The 21,047-nt window shown below is 41.7% G+C and overlaps 1 protein-coding gene and 1 long non-coding RNA gene across 5 annotated transcripts in view; one reads left to right on the top strand and one right to left on the bottom strand.

Annotated features, from left to right (window-relative positions):
- Positions 1-21,047, bottom strand: part of TRERF1 (transcriptional regulating factor 1) — a 134,426-nt gene that overhangs the window by 88,676 nt on the left and 24,703 nt on the right. For all 4 annotated transcript variants that reach the window (XM_019549424.1, XM_019549423.1, XM_019549421.1 and 1 more), the window contains exon 2: positions 1,212-1,262. The gene's annotated coding sequence lies outside the window, so the exon portion shown is untranslated. The remainder of the gene's footprint in view (positions 1-1,211; positions 1,263-21,047) is intronic.
- Positions 2,437-20,729, top strand: LOC109319684. Its single transcript, XR_002103590.1, has 3 exons — positions 2,437-2,449; positions 6,272-6,274; positions 20,587-20,729. It is a non-coding gene; the product is annotated as an uncharacterized LOC109319684 (long non-coding RNA).

Genomic DNA, 21,047 nt, shown 5'->3' with positions numbered 1-21,047 from the left:
TCTGCCGCTGGAAAAAAAACCCCAAAACCTAAAACTCTTTTTAAGACTGGTGGGCATGACACCTGTTCTTCTACTATGCCGATTCAGTAGCTCATGTTATTATTTGCTTCAAAACGCAAGGACAAAGAATCCAGCTAAAGACTGCCTACCAGTTTTGAGAAATGTATTTGTTATCTGTAGGATTTTGGAGAAGCAGTTTCTAGTGAAAACAAAGCTATATTGCTTAAAAAATTAAAAGATCCCTGCCTCCATGCAGCAATATTAATAATAGGGGCTGATACCATTTAAATAGCAGCATCATTCATATTCAAAGCACTGTGCAAATTACTAAGCTAATTAATGCTTGTGATATGGTAAGGCACCCTATTAACAAAAAAGTGGTATCAGCCCCATTTTACTAACAGGGAAATGAATCCAAGGAACTGAAGGGAGTAGTCCATGACCACAGCAGTAGCCATTAGCAAAGCTGCAGTTAAAATGCAGGCCTTCCTAACTTCCAGCTCCATTTTCAATCCACCTCTTTCTCTGTCTCTCTCTCTCGCATGTGTTCAACAAACACAGAAAGGAAATCCACATCAGAATGCCTTAGAACAAAGCTCTGGAAAAGGTTCTTTACAACTTTATCCCTGCATCCCCCAGAATTTTATAAAGCCTAAACAGTTTACAGTATAGTTGGTCCATATAATCCACAATAAAGTGGCCATTTTCATAAAACCCAAGATGACAATCTTAAAGTTGACAAAAGATGACAATTTAAGTTTCCAATTCCTGATTCCATTTAATAAACCAGAATACTTATAAAATTCAAGTCTGGGAAAACCAATGTGACAACTGGAAGGGGAAGTGGGTATTCCTTTTTTACATTGAAAGCAGAACCATACAAACTCCTCTTTCATAACATATGTCTTAAGTAAATGTTCCAAAGACTTTTACTAATTTTTAAGGGACAGATCACATCTATGCCTTCTTTCCAACTAAAATGCACTCCCTTTCAGTTTCCTTACACAAAAGGGTACTTCTCATTTCTTATACAAGCTAATTTTTTCAAACTTGATGGTCTGAATTTAGACCTGTAATTTCATATTTTGAAACTAAAGTGGTTTATTTTTATTGATAGGGCTGAACATCCAAAAGCTCTTATTGTAGTCAATGGTTTACAGGTTTATCAGATATTTTTTTGCATATTGTAGAGAAAAAAAATCTTCAGTTACCTGCTGCTGTCCAACTGAAATAGACTTTCCAAAGCCCTCCTGAGCTGGTACCTTTGAGAACAAAACACATATTTGTGTTTAGGGAAATTATTTAGAACAGCACAGTTGAAGTTAAAAATTTTGTACCGGTTCAAAATTAAAAGAATGAATAATAAAACAGTAAGTGACAAGCTAGGCCTGTTTAGACAGAAAATGTTCACTCAGATTTCAGTCCTGGCTTCACTTTATTCAATAGTATGATTCTTAGTAACTTTAACAGTGCAGTAACAAGTTATTAGCACTTCATCAATCCAATAATTCTGGGTTCATTAAAGCAGTGGTTTCACTAAGACTCAGAAAAGGATTACTACATTTATAAAATCAGAAGGTTATCATCAAATAATGGCCTTTAAGAAGTAACATATTACTAAAACAGAATACGTGCTACTTTTCAAATTACAAGTACTAATTAGCAATCTAATTTGGGCATGGCACAATGTAGAATCTTGGAGCTGCAACTCCTCAGGCCCATAGTAATGGGAAAAAGATACAGAAAGTTATGAGTACTGTTATATCCTTATCCATCCCTCCAAAAATGTCAGCACTATTTCAGCTTGTGGTGCATCACCAAAGACAAATGATTATTTCATATTCTGACCATTTTGCTGAACAGGGTCTTCTAAGAAAATTTTGGAATTAGAATTAAGATTTGCAAGGGCCTTGGGTTCTGGAAAGGGAAGGGGATGAAATGACAGCTAGTTGTCAGTGGGAAGGGAAAGTGCAAGGGTAGCAAGTGTGGCATGCACCCACATCAATGCAGCTTTACAATGCTCACAGAACTTGGTTTAAAAAAGTACAAGGGGAAAAAACCCCCCAACAGTTCTCGTGAATTTCTGATTAATTCCTTCAGGCTTGTGAAGTTTGCCTTTGTCCAAAATGACCACCTTCTCCCATTACTGTCAATGGAACTGGAGCCATACATTGCCATTAGCAAGATGGCTACCCTGTCCCTGCTTCCATAAAAGGAAGCAAGGCAGCTCCCAGCAGCCAACTGTTTGACATGGGGCTAGAGATGCTGACTTTAGTCACCAGTCAAGGGCTGCAGAGGAAAGGAGAATGTAGAAGCATCAAGAAAAGGTCTCTAGGGACCAGCAAAGAGAAAGGAAGGAGTCAAGAAAATGAATGAAAACTCTGAGCAGAATGCGGAAACCATAAGGCCCACTGCAGACATCTGTCGAGCATGATGAGCTTTAGTTCAAGTGCCCTGCCGCCATTTTTACGTGCAGGGACATTGATTCACGAGATGCAGGAGGCTGCTGGAGTACGGCAACTGCTGTGCTCTAACAGACTTGATTAACTGCGTCTGCGCCAATGCACTGGAATTCCAGTGTGCCGGAGCAGCCCCCACACTTGTGTATAGGTGTCCGTAGTTTCTCTTTCACAGCCCTACAAACTAAACTGTTTTTAGCTCTTGCTAAAAACATTGACTCAGGTGAATATTATTTTAAGCGTGGAAATAATTTTCAGTGAAGTAGCTTGATTTCATCAATCCGAGATATACATTTAGACTACCAGACTGAAGGAACATTTAAACAATTTTCCTAGTTTGTTCTGTTCTCCAATACAAAAATGTATGATATAGCAAATTAATTCACATTACAATAAAGTTGCATTTGTTTTCGCTTTGATCTTAAATTGAATAAAATAGCCCTAGAAGAAAAACATTTTGTTATGTACTTGATGATGCACCACACCATCTGTATCCCACTTTTTGAAATCCTAGATCTGCCCATGGATGCAATTCATTAAACAATATGTATCCACAACCACTGAAATGCAAACATTGACCAGGTTGAGGATGGAATACAAACAGCATGAAGTACACGGAATGACAGCTGACAAAAACGGGAGAATCTGACCACGCACCAAGGCAAATGCTTTCTACTTCTTAGAAGTTTCTGTGGTTCTTGTGTGTCTATACACTGCAGACAGGTATTTAAATTTTTGAGCTCTTATACAGGCATCTGCACACAAAGGCAACCACATGGAACATGATCTAGAAGCCAGAGTTCACTCTAACAGATCTGAACCTGTGGCTTTGAGAGTCTAGGCATTTACCCTCCCCAAACATGTTACTGTACAAAGCATACAGTTATTTGCTTCACATTATGTACTCCACCAGCCAAAACATTCAAGCAAATCCTCCCCCACCCCAAAACAACCAACCAACCAACTCTGCCCTCCACCTCAAAAAAAAATCTGCTGGGAAGGTGATAAATGGCATGAAAATGATGTGGATGTCAGGGAGTCACAAAACAAAAAATGAAGCACAGGCAGGACAGCACTAGGTGGTGGAATGCATGGTTCTGGACCTCATTTACCAGACACTACCAGATTCTGACACAAACTATTCTTCCTTGTTCCTATCCAGTACAACTTTTGCTAATCATTCCTTATTTGCAATTCCAAAAGCTGAGACCGACTGAACAGAATAATTTATTTTACTAGTATGAACATGAATATTAAATCAGCAAACTATCATTTCCCCATTGCAGAAATAACTGAATATGCAGGTTTCAACTTCAGATTAATAGCCCTGCCCATACTGTATGCTTGCAATAACCCCAAATTGAACTGATTATTTAAGAGGTACCCTCTCTCCCATGAAAATTCTGAGAGTTAAAATGGTTCAATTACTGACCTGTTATGCTTTCAAAACATTTTATTTATTTATTATTTCATTAAAAATTCAGGTTCTAAAAGAATATAAGGATCAACTAAAATATTCTATAATTTTTGCATGGACTATACAGCACTGACTAAATCGGAAGATAACAGTTATTCTAGAATAGGCGCAGGCAATTATTTCAGCTGACAGGCTACTTAAATTTTGATGAGCTGTTGAGGGCCACACGTAAAATCTTTCAGATGATATATTTTTAACTAATTATAGATACAAAATAAATCATATACTAAAAATCAAACATCTACTATAACATTTTTAGTTCAAAAATAATTTTTGCCTCGACTTATTTTGAGTAGTGTATATAGAGGTGGTTGCATAATAGCTCAAAAAAAGTGCTACTTTTGTATATTGGGGCAGAGGGCACGGGGAGGGGGGAGGCAGGGGGGGCAGGTATGCATGTGTGCAGGAGGCTGCCTGGACGCTAGGTTGCAGGAGTCAGTCAGCAAGGGAGTGGGGGAAGGGATCCTGCACAGTACCGCTTGCCCAGGTGGTATGATGCAGGTGCCATCTGCCTCCCCCATCTGGCCCACCACAGCTGTCCCCATAGCTCTCTGCATAGGGCCAAACCCTGCCTGCACCAGCCAATGGCACTGCCCCAGCACTAGCCCAGGCCCTGGCCAGCACATACAGCTTCTTGGTGGGGCTGCCTTCCACCCACTCAGGCTCCCACAGGTGACTGCTTGTTGTGTCAGACAGGTGGGTGTGGGTGGAAGGCATCCAGGAGCTGGAGCCCCAAGAACCGAGGCAGGAGCCTAGCTGCACCTTCCCCCCATACCTGGCTGGACACATGGTGCACCGCACAGATCCCTATGGCCACCGTTGCTTCCCCCTGATACCTGCTGCCCAGTGGTACAGCACTATCTAGGTGGCTGCAGCAGCAGCAGCAGCAGCTGCCCCACCAGGAAGCTGTGTATGTTGGCTGGGAGAGTCCCATCAGCAAGTGTGGGGAGGGTGCAGGCAGGAGTGTGGTATGGGCTGCTGCTTGGCCCCATGCAGAGTGCCATGAGGTCAGCTGTGGGGCAGATACAATCAACTGGTGGGCTGGATCCAGCTCATGGGTTGTATTTTGCCCACCTCTGTTCTAGAACCTGCTTAACAATGAATACTGACCTCCATTATTTTTAAACACTGATACTTGTGGAAGCAAAATAGCTCCATTTATTTTATCCAAGTTCAGCATAATGATTCACCAGCTGATATGAGCTTGCAGAACTGAAGGCTAAATTTGTGCCAACACCAAATAACAGTAGCGCAGTTCCCAAAGGCTCCTTTCTGAATCGGGGCCCCACTGTAATGAAAATTATACAAAGAAACAGACAATCCCTGCCCAAGAAGGGAGAAAGAGGTGGCATGCAAATAAATTATTAACATGATTACTCCCATAGTTTTGTTAGTTGTATAGGGGAAGAGGCAGATGTCAAACAGGGAACAGAAGCCAAAAGAATTATTTGCAATGGCAATGTTTGTGTTTTTATGTGCAAATATTTACCAACACTCAAATCTATCTTAATGCCCATGTCTTTGCTTTATCCAGAATTCAACAGATCATACCACCCTTATGGAATTTCTTTTTCTAAAAACCCACTACCACCACCTGGAAGCAGGATCAGCAATACAGAAACTTTGCAATTCAGAAATAAGAAGCTAATAAGGAATCAGGTCATTTCTACCCAAAATTAACTACGTAGTCTCAGAAATCAGTCCTCTTAGTTCATTGTAATAGTCTTGGAATCCTTGTTATTATAAAGCAAACTGTGTTGTAGCAAGCTCTGTCTGAATATTCCCTCCCCTAGAAAGGCGAGGCTAGGTGGACAAAGGACACAGACTTATGACTAAATACATTAGCCAAATTCCTACAGCGTCATCTCACAAAATCTACCTAAACCCAAGGAATGGGACTGCTCATGAAATTACGAGAAAACCATTGACCAGAAGTAATCATTGGGCTCTTATGTACTGTGAAGGTTTCCATAGCTCTGGCAATGCACCAAATCCTAATAATATACAATACAACTACAGGCCTCAGGCAGAACCTAAGTAAGAGAGCCAGTTAAAGATACCAAGGACTGAGAATTCTTGTGACCCAAAACAGTTTGACCCAGGTCTGTAAAGATGGAAAGCTGTTGCATTTCCCCCCAGTTGTCTTGAAAAACCAACTCTGAATGTAAAAACAGGGTTTTTTATTATATAAACTGAACACAATGGCTTCTTCCTGTACAGGTGGACTGTACAAAGCACTGTGCGTAACACTAATGGAGCTGTAATCTTGAACTGCTAATGAAATATACTGTCATGATAATTAATGTTAGGATTGAAAGAATGTGCTTTTTTCAAGACAGTATCAATAAAAGGAACTCTGATGGGACTAGAACAACCCAGCAAGTCAGAACGTAACAGAACAGTTCACAATAGATGAACACCACTGAAGTGCAGAAAAGATCTGTAAAGTTAGGCAGAATACAAACTAGACACCTTGGCAAACAGCAACTGTGGAGAAGAGAAGGAGACAGAACCAATGTTTTGACTGTTCTAAACTACACAACACAAAAATGCAGTAGTTCGCATTGTTAAAATAGCAATGAGTAAAAAGCCAAATTTCCTCGTTGTGCGATGGGGGGGGAAAAATTATGACCCACAAAGCTTTTGAACAAATATTGGTTTTATGTCTGTTCACTTTCAATGCAATTAAACCTGATGTATGCTCTTACAGACAGGCAAAGAATGAGAGTTAAGTACCGTGTTGTAGTCCCAGCTTTGACAGGTATGACTTCAGGCAAATACCTATGGTTTCATTTTCTAAGGTATGCACCCCCACAATTTCAAAAGTAGTCTGTGGGGACTTCATTGATCAGAGTCTCTGGAAAGTTAGACTTTTAAGCACTCTGCTCCTCAGTTTCCCAATCCAAAAGATGGAAAAGCCACCACTTAAAGTACTTATCCAGCAGGAGCACTGAAAGACTTCACTTCTGTAAAGCACTATGAAAATAAACAGTATGTATAATTTAAATGTTAATAAAGCATTTCATACAGTGAATACCATTTCCTCATCTGTCAGGGACACAGTTTACTCAGCAACACTATTTCCCCTTTTTAGCTGTCTTTTGCTTTTTCACCCTCTTTGTTGCGAAGACACTGATAATTTGCTTAAGGCGTTACCAGACCAGGGTAAAATAAAATGCCTTCACTACAATTTTGTTTTCTCTATACAAGCATCAGACTCTCTGTCCACACAAGAGAATGACTTACAAAGAAATTAATAAGATCCAATGGGAGAGACAAAGGGGTATCAAAGTATATACTCACTGAAACTATCTTCTACTGCTGGCCCTGTAAAATTCCTGTAATCTCACCTTGTTGGTTGTTTTCCCAAAAACTATAGTGGTCATATAAGAACAACAGGACTGTTCATTTTATTCAGCAAAGAAAAAAAGTTTAAAATAAGTATTTTAAAAATTAGCTATCCTAAAGTTTCCAGAGTTCATTTATTTATTATATTTACATTTAACCACCAAGAAAGAGTCAGTGCTTAAATTCTAAAGTGGCAAGCATTATGGAAAAGTGTACATTAGACAGATGGACTTCAGCATAATCAACTTAATAAGTGAACCAAAACTCACTAGAAGGGATGAGATGGGATGGGGCCCAGGGAAGAAAATAAGATTGTTAGAATAGCTGTTCATTACCTTCAGCACACTGAAAGTGCTCTGAAGCTACTACCAGAATGGTAGGCCTAATTCATTAGTTTGCTCTTAGATTAAACCAAATAGGCTTCAAAAAGAGCAGGACAAGAATACTGTGTAGCTAAAAATAAAAAGGCATAACTACTCTTTGTCCTATCAACTCCTAAACTTCCCACCCTTTTATGCTCTCCTCACAGACAACCTATATAAAACATGAGGGAAGAGGAGTATCCCATCAAAAAAAACAATCTGAATGAGACAAAATGAGCACAGAGACTTGGAAGCCATATACAGAGTCTTTGGTGTAGGCTAAGAAAACTTTTTCCTTCACCAAGGTGTCCACAAATGCCAGTCACTGGAACTGGGTGATGACAATTGTCAGTCTCTGCAGCTTCCACTTAAGAGGCAGAATCAGAATCACTATATCCTTATTAAGATAACTTCTATTAGGCCTATGTGAAGCAGCTAGTATTCACTTCGGATTTGGCCAATTCAGGGGACAGAGATTAGATTCAGCGATTCAAATCCCTGTCCCCAAATAGGGACAGGGATTTGAATTGCCAAATCGGTTCGGCCAAATCCAATTCTGAGATTTGGCTGCTGCTGAATCAGCCAATTTTCTGATCACATGGGTCCCATTCCCCACCTGCTCTCCCAGCCCCACCTCCCGCCTCTTGCGGGGGGGGGGAGAAAAAAGCCCGCACTCCAGGCTGCTGCCAGGCAGGAGGGCAGGGTAGGGGTCAACCCCACTGCCCCCCACTGTGTGGGGGGGCTCTGCCTCAAACCCCCAGAAGCCCTGAGGCCACTGCAGCAGACAGCGAGTTCAGCAGTTGTTTGTTTTGTTTTGTTTTTTTTAAAAGGGCTGGGAGCTGGGGTGGGCAGAGCAGCCATGGAGGGGGCTGGGAGAGCAGAGGGGACACCATAACAGAGCCCTCCACATGGCGTGGGGCAGTAGGGGGCAGCAGGGATCACCCCCATGCCTGGCAGCAGCCTGTGAGTGGGGGCTTTTTTTTTTTAAAAACAACCAGGAGCTGGGGATGGGTGGGACAGTCATGGGGGATTCTGGGAGAGTGGCCAGGGGAATAGGCAGGGGATGGGACCTAGCAGGGGTCCCCTTCTCCCTCCCCCACTCCTATTTACCAGCACAGAGTCCGGGTCCAGCTCCCTGCTGCAGCCAGCAGGGACTGCCTGAGTCACCGAAGCTCTCCAAATCAATTCACACCTTTTAATTGGTCCCCTGATTCAATTCAGATTCGAAGATTCAGCCACCCCCCACTTGCACCCCCAGGCCTCCATGGCTGCCCCCGCAACCCCAGGCACCATCACTTTAAAGGAAAAAAAGAAAAAAAAACACACACAGAAAAAAGCCTCTACTTACCCTAGAATCAGGGCTGGCAGGACTCCAGGGCCTCCTGGAAGAGGCCCCCCACCCCGGGCAGCACGGGGGCAGAGGGCCCAGGCTGGGGCCACTCCTCTGCCCTGCACTGTGCAGGCAGGGCCCCAGTGAGACAGATGGCAGCCAGACTGCCGGTAAGTGCCAGGGAGGTGGGGCATCGTTTTTTTTAAAACTACAGGGATGCTGGGGGGGGGGCAGGGAGAGTGGGTGGGGCTGGCAGGGGTCCCCCCCATAGTCCCCGACCCCTTACTTACTAGCATTGGAGCCCTGGTGCTGAACATGTGGCCTGGCAGGCTGCACATTTCAGTACCAGGGCAAGGGGCCAACCATAGAGATGCTATGGCAGCCAGAGCGTCTCTGTGGAGAACCCAACCTCCGGTTGCTTCAGGGCCCAGTCTGGGACCATGTCCTGCCCTGCTTTTTTTTTTAAAAAACTTCAGTTTTTTTAGATCCCTGGATATCCAGGGGTCTAATTCTCTCCCCGTGCTGCAAAGTTTGCAGGATGGGGAACATTTCTTCGTTCCTGCACATGCCTCTTGCCCCCACTCAAAGGCTCATCTGGACACACCCGGTTGTAGCAGGGCTACATCAGTAGGTTCCAAAGATAACTTTTGCTTATGAATTGTAACCAGTGCTGGTGAGCCAGAGGACCCTGGGAGGTGAAATATGCTATTCACCTCTTGTTAATTAGTATACAACATTTAGTATACAACATGCAACTTTCAGACTTCATTTGTTCCTTTGAGATCCGCACAACCTCAACAAGTATAGGAGACTGGCCTTTCTTTTCAGAAAACCTCACATTTGGTCTTTGTGAGTGATGTGCTTCCAAAGCTTTAAATAAGGAGGTCTATAAAAATCCCTCTATCCCATTCAGCCACATATGTGATATCCCCCAAATTAAACACCTTCCCTGCTTTTCAGTACGTTTATCAGTTGCCCTGGACACAAATAATCTGTTAGTTATGCATTTACTGACCATGACATCCAATTACTATTCGAACATCACCCACATGCAAATATAGAAATTCATCCACCTCTAATCCATCTGTCATACTTCCAACTTCCCTGGGCTTTCACTTGGCTCCCCTAACTGGTAGCTCTTGCTCAAAGCACCAGCCATCCAGAGGTCAAAAAAAAAAAAAAAAACCTGAGGAAAAATACCCCCTGAAGCAGCACACACTTGGGCAGCATGCACTGCTTTAAAGTGCAGCTGGGCCACTCGGAGCTGCACTATGGCCGGTGGCCAGGCTCCACCTGGCAGGATCACCATGGCTGCAGCCCTGGGAGGCCCCCAGGACTCCAGTAAGGCTGCTGGGGCCAGCACAGTGCTGGACCCAGCCTCCCCTACTGCCTCTGGGGTAACTTGCTGTATACCAAACCGTGTACAACCTGGGCATTCCCTGGGGACAAGTAGCTGCTGGTGCAAGGTGCACTGCTGCTAGTTGTCCCCAGGGAACCAAATATCCATGCATGTCTGGATACACCCACTGTGCTTTGTTTCCCTCTTTGGCAACAGCGGGAAGCCCGGAGGACAATTAAAGGGCACAATCCCAGTACAGAATCCGATTGATGGCCAACTTGACCTGCTGAAAAGGGAAGTAAGCTGTCAGTAGCTGTAGCATCCCCATACAGGACATGAATATCTTGGTCCTTCCTTCTTTTTGTGCACTGCTGAAGTCTCCGATTGAGGCACCATGTTGACAGCGCACAAGGAATGCTGGGGCAGGAGAGTCCTGCTTGAAGCCAACTTCTATAGCAGCAGAGCTGTTTCCACAGCATGCACGAGAGATCACCCTCCCTCCCTGCCTGACAAGGTCACAAAATGAAACTAAAACTCCTTGAAAAGTGATAGCAACCATTATGATCATATTTATGATTTAAATGTTGAGCTAAAAAAAATACCCATACTGTCAAGGAAACTTTCAATTTATCAAATATATCCCTCCATCAAGAATCCAAGAGCATATGTACAGTGTTAAACCATACAGCTATAAATGAGGAATGTTAAAAACTCTACTTAAAATAGAGCTCTCAGCCTACAAAAGAAAGCTTGTACCACTTACTCATGAAATGTCTAAATGAAGACACGCTTGTATTATCCTGAAAGTATGAAAATCCAAGCCCTTAGACTGAAGGAAATAACATTCTAACACCTACACTGAGAATGTCCTACTAAAAGTCCACAACCGCTCTTGGCCTCAGTTCATAACCACCATCCCCAGGAAATCCCTCTTCTCCAATCAGTCAGCCCAAAGGTGGACTAGGGAGGGAGGTGTTCTCGTAATCCAAGATATATTCTTCCACTATGTTCTGTCTACAAGAGTTGCAGAGCACTCACAGCCCTACTAAGCACAACATTCAAGTCCTGCTGCTACATGGCAGAGAAATCCCCTCTATACAACCAAGTTTGCATTGCTCCATTTTTCATTCTGACCTTACTTCACACTTTTCATTATGGGAAATCTTTTATCTGAGTTCTCTTGCGCATCTGTTCAAAAAAATCAGCAATGTGAAACTGACACAAACTTATCAATTTTTTCTGTGGTCTTTATGTCAAGAAACCAGCCCAAATTCTGCCAGCAGATGTGGCACATTCATAACTCACCTTCGCCCACAGGATGAACGACAGAGCCAAAGAATAGATAGGTGTTAATCTCTCCTCCTCCTCCAGCAACAGCGTACGGTACTCCTACATAGAGGGTTACTCGTAGCAGGGAAGGCTATGCAATGTGTGGAGCAAAAACTATTGAGGACAATGAATGAAAACTGGATTCAAGACACCTTCTATTTCAGTTCTGCTGCTACCAGAGAAGATAAACCTGTCAATAAGCTGCTGATGGAACATCAGACTCTGGAGTAATCCCAAAAATACAGGGCCCTCAAGTGGCTCCTTACACAAACCCACTACAAACAGCACAGCAAGTCTAACTGGATCCTATCACATTTATTCTGAAAGCAGACTGTAAAGAGCACACAGTAGAAGTGTGATCCTCACTGTGGGATTTTCCCGTGAGGGAATTTTTGAGAGAGAGACCCACAAGAAAGCAGAGAGCTATATGAATACCTGTGATCAGACACCAAGCTGAAAAGCACATCAATTTATTGCATTCCAGATATCAACCCTTAAGCATTTAGGCTCTCCTTTTTTGTAGTCTGTCCATTTTATTACAGCAGCCATACAGAAAACATATATGCGGTAAATAAATGAATGAAACATTAAACCCTGAGCAGTGGCTACTGCACATGGCCACAATTCATTTATTACCAAGGGGAATCTCAGTGTGTGCAGGGCTGCAAATACACCAAATATAAGCATGAAACAGAAGCCCCAAGCAGGAAACAGTAACTAGGCTTACATTAGCATAACTCACATAAATTTAATGCAGTAACTTTAATTTGCAAGCCCTCCCGACAAAAAATAAGTTGTTTGAAGTTAAAAATGAAAATCAAATTAAAATTATTTGATGAACTAGCCTTTGGCAGCACATAGGTAACTGTTTAAAAGAGATGTCAAATTGCAGGCTGCTACTTGTGACAATGGCTTGCTTGTCCTTCCCCTTCCCATTCTGACTGAATTTAGCTTCCTGAAGGGTACCAATCTGAGAGTGCTGAAGTCTTTTAAATCTAGAAAGATGAGTCTTTTATTTTCACTGTATCCCCTGAGACAATGTACCCCAAACCCTGACTTGGAGGGAATCCCTCTAATGGTAAGAGGAGTTTAGAATGGGAGTTGGGGCTCAACCACCAGCCCCATAGCATCATGTCATCCTTACAAGTTTGAAAACCGGCAGTGGGAAGTGGTGACAACTCTCACCTGCTGCCAAATTTCCAGACCCAAAGGGAGCCCTGTAGGCTGGACAGTGTGGCCATATATGCTAGATGAGGCACATAAGCTGATCCCAGAATGAAGTGGTGACGCATGGCCCCAGGGCCCAATTTTGGCAACCAGGGGCCAGGCGAGACTGCACAGGGCCCAATCCCAGCACGCAGGGGGCAGTCTAGACTGTGTGGGACCCAACCTGGGTGCATGGGGCTAGGCAGAAGCAGTGCAAGCCACAGTCCTGGCACACAGGGCCAGGTAGAGGCAGTCAGGGGCTTGATCTGGTCCATGGACCAGGCCTGTGCCACCCATCTGGCCTGTGGGACTCAAAGATTGAGCACCTGATCTGAGCCTTAGAGGCTAAGAAACAATACTTCATTAGAACGGTGGAGGCCAACCTGTTTGGAGAGCATGTCACAAGTTAGCCATGCACCTTCCCCAAGTACTATTCAGATCTCTCTCCCCTATCCCAAGGGTGTCAAACTCACTCCAGACCAGGTCCAGCTCACAGGGGTACCTCCTGGACTGTATTTGCAGGCCAGCAACAACAGTAGTGGGGTCACATTTGGGCAGCAGCACAAGGGGAATATTGCATAGCTAATAACAGAAAGGCATAACTACTCTTTGCCCAACAGCTGAGTCCTAAACATTCCACCCCTTTGTGCCCTCCTCTCAGACAGCCTAATATAAAACATGAGGGAAGAAGCCTACCCCTGTCAAAAACAGTACTAGGGCCAGGCAGCAGCATAGGCCTGCATTTGAGCAACAGTTTAAAGCACTGGTCAGGCAGCAGTGGAGCCAAAGGCATGCGGCATAGTGGTGCTGTGTTCAGGCAGCAGCATGGAGCTGCATGAGTGGCATGGGGCTGTTAGAGCAGCGGTGAAGAGCTGTGGGGCTGCTGCTGATGGCTATGACTATCAGGGTCCAGGGGCCCTGTGGCAGGCCATGCCCCTCTCAGCTTGTGGTACCCTGCCAGGAGGCCAATTCTGAGAGCCAGATCCAGGCCACGAGCCATATGTTCGAACCCCTTTGCCATACCCAATCTGCTGTCCAGCTTTCTACTCCCTGCCCTATGTTTCTTGACCAAGTTGCTGCTCTACTTTCTACCCCATGTTCCCCGCCTGATCTAAAGCTCTGCTTTCTGCTGTTTTCTTTATCTGCCACTGTGCTGCCTGTCTCCTTCCCAATCTGCCACATGCTATGCAAAGAGACTGCCCATGCCACTCATGGCACCTGTGCCACAAGTTCGCCACTCCTAGTTTAGAATCTGTAGGCTTCAGAGACTTCCAAGCCAAACACAACTGTGGTCTTCATGACATGAACACCTTCCTGCTAGGAAGTAGATGTTCTCTGATTCACTACAAGCTGCCAAAAAGTCTCTGCATGGTAAAGATTGGCCATTACCAACTACTCGATTGCATTTATACCATCTGCCTAGCTAATGAGACAGGACATGACAGTACAGTATAACCTCATAAATCCGGTATGCTTGGCACCAAGCACCTCCTGGAAATTTGAAAATTCCAGTTTTTTGAAATTGGAGTGATGGCCGGTCCCAGAGCAGCAGCGACACAAGGAGCAGGGTGGCGATGCAGGGTGGTAGATGGCAGTGGAAGCCGCCACGTGCAAGCTTCCGCCTCCGCGTCCGGGGACCAGAGCGGGAAGCTTAAAGTACCGGATTTTCAAGAATTCCAGATTTTTGAGATCCAGATTTATGAGGTTATACTGTATCTTCCTTGGAAGCACTGCAGATAAGAAAGTAGGATTCAGAGAGACAAAACTCCTCACAAGTGGCAGAGTACTAAAAACCTGTCCTAACCAGACCAGTGAGAAAATTCAAGGGTTGAAGAGACTGAGCCACTTATCCTAGAGGCCAAGGACCAGGGAAACATGAAAAACCATGCCAATTCACACACATGCCATGACTTAAGTCAAGCTGGGATCTGTCCCTAAGGTTGAAAACACACCAGTAATCAACATCAAAAGGCTCAGTATCCCATCACAAACACCTTGAGCAGTCCAGTCCTTGAACTGAAATTCTCTTATTTCACTTGCATGCTATGTCCCCACCCTACAACAAACTCTCTCTCAAAACTCATATTCCATACTTAAATCACATACATATTAAAAAAGAAGGAAAAAAAGGGGCCACCAGAAATGATTTATAGCTTCAGCCTTAGACACGAGTTTGCTGGCTATTATTCTGTACCAATACTTCAAACTTTATTTAAACACAGTTCTGTGTATTTTGCCAATTTTCTTGTTATTAAAGTTTGTGAAACAGTTTATTAAAATCCTTATCCACAATTAAAACAGAAAATAAAAGCCCACCTCCCAAGAAACATATTTTAAATTGCTTATGCAGCAACTATAAGAGGATGTCCTCATTTTATAAATAGTTTGATCTAGCAATTGCATTATTAACAGGGAAAAAGTGGCTTAAGGATAAATAAGATGGTAAAACACTTAAGTCTGCTAAAGTTCTAATGCTGGAGAAAAACTGAACAGCAAAGGTAGTGAAAGAAAAGAAAATGAGCAAGTGGTTCGCAATTAAAGCTAAACAGAACAAAAACACATAACTTATTTGGCCATTTCTTCTAACAGCAGGATAGAATTTAACTTTTTGAGAATTTCTCAATTTTGCAAATAACTGTGAATATTTGATAAAGCTATTCTCAGTTATCTTCTGTCTGCTGTGCAGATCATGTGACTTTGTTTCTGTTCTGTAAGTGGATAACCACAACACATCAGAAGTGTTCAAAGAGCCATGAGGCGAGATAAACAGGATTAGGAAAGTTAACAGTACTTTAAATTTTTTTTTTTTCTAGGCTACATATAAACTTGGCCTTGATTTCCTTTAGCTTTATTATTCTTATGGGGGGAATGGAAACTACCCCTGAAAGACTTACTGGCTGCATGTGAAGTTAAAATTTAGTTTCCTTTTGTATGTTCTCACATCCAAAAAGTAGTCTGCTCCTTGCACAGCTTGCATTATTAACTGCCTTTAAGCCAAGGTAGCAGGCCAGGATTCTCAGGAAACCCATCACTTTTAAGATGTACTCTTTCCAGTTAATACTCGCATTGGGTTAAAATTTACTATTCACAAGTACTCAAACGTATGAGCTTAAAGTTTGCTTTCTGCAAATGTCTGTACATATACAACCTGGTAGCCCCAGTATTGGCGAAGAGCAAATACAAGAATGAGTTATGCAACTTTAGTCTTAGAGAAGGGTAAACTGAAGTGTTTAAAAAAAAACCTCATTCAAGAGAGCTCTGTATCCAAGCCATATGAATATTTACTGTTTTTGTTATTTTTATTGGAGGTTTTTGTTTGGTTTTTTTTACTTTGGGTACTTTTAATTATTAAGGCCTTGTAACGACAGTGAGAAAAGCAGGCTTTACAATCAAGTTAAATTGTGCTAACTCATGTGAAAAAACCTCCATTCAGAGGTTACTGATCCAATGTACCCAAGCACTACACTACCAATACTATGAATTCAGTAGGAGTTTAGGGCATTGAACAGAAATCAATGGACTGTTCATGGTACTAAGTAAATATCTGCAAGATCAGACCTTTAATTATGGAATCACACTCTCTGAAGTCCCTCAGAAAAATAATCTGTTGAGAGGTGCTGTTTAAGGTTCATTTCAGACTAGACCCTCCCAAGGGAAAAAGCCAAAAAATATCACTAAAACATAATTGGGGGGCGGGGGGGGTGGAAAATCGCCCTTAAATAATGAAGTGTTCCTTATAATATAGCCCTCTTAAGTCTGAATTTGTTGAGTTTTGAGTTAGGTTATAGCAATATTTATTCATCACACTTAAATCTGCCTTACATGATTATAAAATTGTCTATTAATTTGACATGCTATAGTCTTTATCTCAAACTTCTCAAAAATTGTAAGATATCCGTTTTATAATCTGGTTGCTGTGTGTGTGTATAAAATGTGAGAGTGTCATATTCTTTGCATGAATAATGCAACATGAATAATGTAAAAGATATGTACATGTGAAGTAAAGTATGGCTGCTGTAATTAATTTTTTTGGTTTCTTAGGTTAGTGTGCATTGGAGAAGCACCCATATTATCCTATGGATATGTACTACATATGATTTCCCCACAACAGCAATGGAACAACCTGAAAATGGAGGGGCAGGGAAAACTTTGAAGCCTTACAACATGGGTTAAACCATTATTTTCTTCACAGATATCACAAGGGTATTCACCTAAAAGGAAAGCGTGTTCAAAAGATTATATTACTGCACTTTTGATGCATACAAACCTCATTCCAATGTTTTACTATAAGTAAGAAGTCTGATTACAGACTCTCAGGTAATGTTTTCTGGTAGTAACACTCCAGGCTGTAAACTTTGAACAAATGAAAGATAATCTGTTTAGGCAGGCAGGAGAGAAAAAACAAACTCACTCTGTTAGAAAAAGGAAAATGTGTCTAGCTCCTAGATATTGCTAAACAAAACCATAGTTCTCATTCCATCCCACCCAATCAACTCATTGATAAAAACAGAAACTACTTTAGAGTATTTACTGTAATTGCTCTGTGTAAAAGGTTAACCAAAGCATCATTGTAAAACCTAGTAATACGGTCATACTCCCACTAAAGAATGCATGTTTTTTTTTTTTGTTTGTTTTTGTTTTGTTTTTTTTATAAAAAGTCCATACATAAGAGGCTAACATACAGATTAAAAGTTGTTTCTTGATTTGAAAAAAAATAGCTATGACATTTTTCTAAAAGCTTCTGAGAATTATGCTTAGTTTACATCCCCACTTCCTGTTGCTTCCTCTCTACTATGCTTTTACTTCTTAAAGAAAAAAGCTTATCAATGGTGCTGTAAGCATGTTAATATGTAGATAATGGAAGGAAGTTAGGACATCACTTTTAGGGCAACTGGCCCAATGAAGCCGATAGCACAATTTTACTATGAACAAAAAACTGCATTGCAATCAGATAAAATAAGACGTGCATTAAAGTTTAAGTCTTTATACTTCTAATATAATGTATTTTAATACTTTTTTTCCAAATCGATAAAGGTTTTCCAAGGAATCTAGGATCTAACCCTACAAAATTTCCTTAAACAGTTTCTAAATCAAAGATTTGTAATTTAAAAAAAAGGAAAGTAAGCAACTAGCCATGACCATTCTTTGGGGTGAAATCTTGATACAGTATTAAGCCAAGATAGTAAGTGTCATAACCACATCAACTTCGCATTCATATTTCAATTTAATTTGAAAACTGAAAAAAATCTCTAGATAGCTAGACATTCCAAGGTTGGCATCATGGGATTAATACTATCGTGATGGAATAAAAAAGACAAAACATTTTACAATTGGCTAGCATATAAAAATGCTGTTTTGCTACTGAATTATTCAATTTTCCTCAAATTAATCAATGTTGACCAAATCCCAAAGTCCTAACCAATTCAAAACTACCAAAGAAAGATGCCTATCCTTGAGCCATCAAGGCTCAAAAGATCATTACTAACTTTATTTCCACAGCAACTGATAATAACACCTTTTGCTGCTTCAGCATGTGAACAAAAAAAAGCAGTACTCTCCCTTCCTTCAGTTTCTAGAATATTGAAGGATTTTTGCTCTACTTAGGAATCCTAAAAATATGAAGCCAAGTTTTCCTTGTTTATACTAGGGTGGATCTTGTGAAGCAAAGGATGTTCAGCGGATTTGGTTAGGTTCCTATGACATTTTTAAAAAAGTCTAAATTGTGTGATACTGAGCTAGTTAAAGACAGTGATAAAAGAAGCCTTTCTCTTGATCCATTCTCTCTAGCATGCCTGGGTACTGACCTGCTGGAACCAAAGGTGTTTACTAAAACATAGTTCAAGGTTTAAACCAGTAGTTTCCCTACTGTTCTTGAGAACTTTCTTGGCTTTTCTAGTCAATGAGGAAGTGGGACTTGATTCTGATCTGAGTTACACTGATGAAGATCTGAAGTAATCATGCCACTAAATTGAGTGGAATAACTCTGTATTTGTACTACCAAAAATGAGCTCAGAACTTGGTCTCTCTAAGAGTGCGAGACACAAAGGAAAAAAATTCTAGCCTGAGAAAAGGATTCCCTTTGTTGTCTTGAAGCAGCTCAGTTCAACATCCTTGCTTCAACCTTCTTAAGTCTAACCCTGAATAGGTATTTCACAGAATTCAATTCACCTAAAACAATTCAAGCTTTGCACTGCAATTTTATGTTTTTAACACATTGCATTCCATAACTAGAGTGAGTTAGAACTACACCTTATGGTCAAAAATCTCTCCCCTGCTGTGTAAATGTCTGTATGTAACATTCTATTTTGATTTACAAAGGGCATGAACAAGGATATGATGAAAGCAAAACGTATCTGAAAAAGTGAAGACAACAAACGGACATCATGACCAATTCACTAAAAATATTTCAAACTTAAGACTTCTATTCAATGAGTACATTTTTTAAAGTGGAATCCTCCCCATTACAGAAATTGTAACCAAGAGTTCTAGTTTTTTGTATACCCCATTATAGAGGTATTTATTTTCCAGCTATATTTAGGAAACAAATATTTTAGCTATGAGAACCACTATACAAACTGTAATAAAAGTTACAAGGCAAATACATAAACATGAAGTTAGCAATCAATTCCATAAAGTTAGTAGGTAACTTCCTAAATATGACGCATTTGCAAAAGTAAAATTAATGTTTTATGGAAAAGTATACATTAACAACATGCATAACTTTGGTCAAATCACACTTCCAGCATCTTTTATATTCCTAAAGACTGATATGCTCAGTTATGAGGTACGTACTCACAGGTGTGTGTGTGTTTGTGTGCATGTGCATGTATGTACACATGCATATATTCACACATTTGTAAAAGAAAGGGTTGATTAAAATTTGCTATGCACATGCCATCTGCTGCCAGCCAAAATCATCCCTCTTATAGGATTATCATTCATAACTGTATAATGGACAAATATCTTATGAAACACAAGCATCAGGGCTGGCTAACCTGTTTGACTTTGAGCCACATACCATTCACCACCCCTAACCTTCATTGCTAGCCTGAAATCAAGGTGCCTTCATGGACTTATTGCAGGCCTGAGTATTTCCCATTTTTTTAAACTAAATACATTTTATGCTATGCCTAAAGCTCTCTGAATGTTGAAGAAAATCACCTAAAAGCAACAATACTGAATAGAGCTGGGAAACAGCAGGCAGAACAGCTCAATAACCTGCCTCTCAAATGCAACTTTAAAGGGGCGGGGGGGAAGAGAAAAATGGCATTGGTCTGAAACTCAGAATTTAAAAATTACGTTCATTTCTAGGCTCTGCCACAGACTGTTGCACAAACAAGACATTTAGTTTCTCTGTGCTATAATTCCCTTCTGTACATAGATATACTACTACTGTCACCAAATTTGGGTTAAAAAAAAAAAAAGAATTTTTCCCATAGGTCAGATTGGCACTGGGGGCAGGGTGGGGTTTGGTAGAGTATTTTATCTTCCTCCGTACCTAAGGAAGAGCCTTCTTCCTAGGTCCCTCTGAGTACATATTAATCAATTACTTCTCTGGCCTCTTGTCGGCTCAGATCAAGCCTAGTCCTATGCTTACCTGGCAAAGGAAACACTGTGACTACTGTCGTACCTGGGGAAGACTGCTCTCCTGGTACAGGGATAGTACCTGCCAAGATAACCTCCCGCTTAGCTGCTGGAGTGGAAAGGTCTTGGCTTTATACCCACTTTCTGGAAAGGGGAGGCTCCTCCCTAGCTTGCTCCTGGGGCCTTATGGCTAGGGGCAAGCAAAACCCAGGGGCATCCAAACCTCAAGTCTCCAGGCTTGGGCCTGCAAGTAGGATACCCGCCAAAGGATTTGGAAACATCTGAAATCCCAGATGGAGTGGAGGATGTTTGCCAGTAGTAGGACCACTTATGGTTCTGGACTGACTCCTGGATTTGGAATTTGATTTGGCAAATTTGGCTTGGAATACAGAAAATTAAAATTATAAATAAACAAAAAAAAAAATCCTTCTCAGTGACTGCAGTACCAGGGCATGAACAACGCCCTTGTCTCCACTGCTTTAACCCATGTCAGGCAGTTGGGCAACCGTGGTCAACCCCCCAGCCCACAAGCTAGATTCAGTGGGTAAAGCCATGTAATCTGACCTACAGGTTTCCCCACAGGTTTGCAAATTTGGCAATGGGACTGTCACCA

Source organism: Crocodylus porosus, unplaced genomic scaffold, assembly GCF_001723895.1.
Source record: "Crocodylus porosus isolate Cpor-Errol unplaced genomic scaffold, CroPor_comp1, whole genome shotgun sequence".
Classification (NCBI taxonomy): domain Eukaryota; kingdom Metazoa; phylum Chordata; order Crocodylia; family Crocodylidae; genus Crocodylus; species Crocodylus porosus.
The sequence above is the reverse complement of the archived record's forward strand: the minus strand, read 5'-3'. Positions and strand labels throughout refer to the sequence as shown.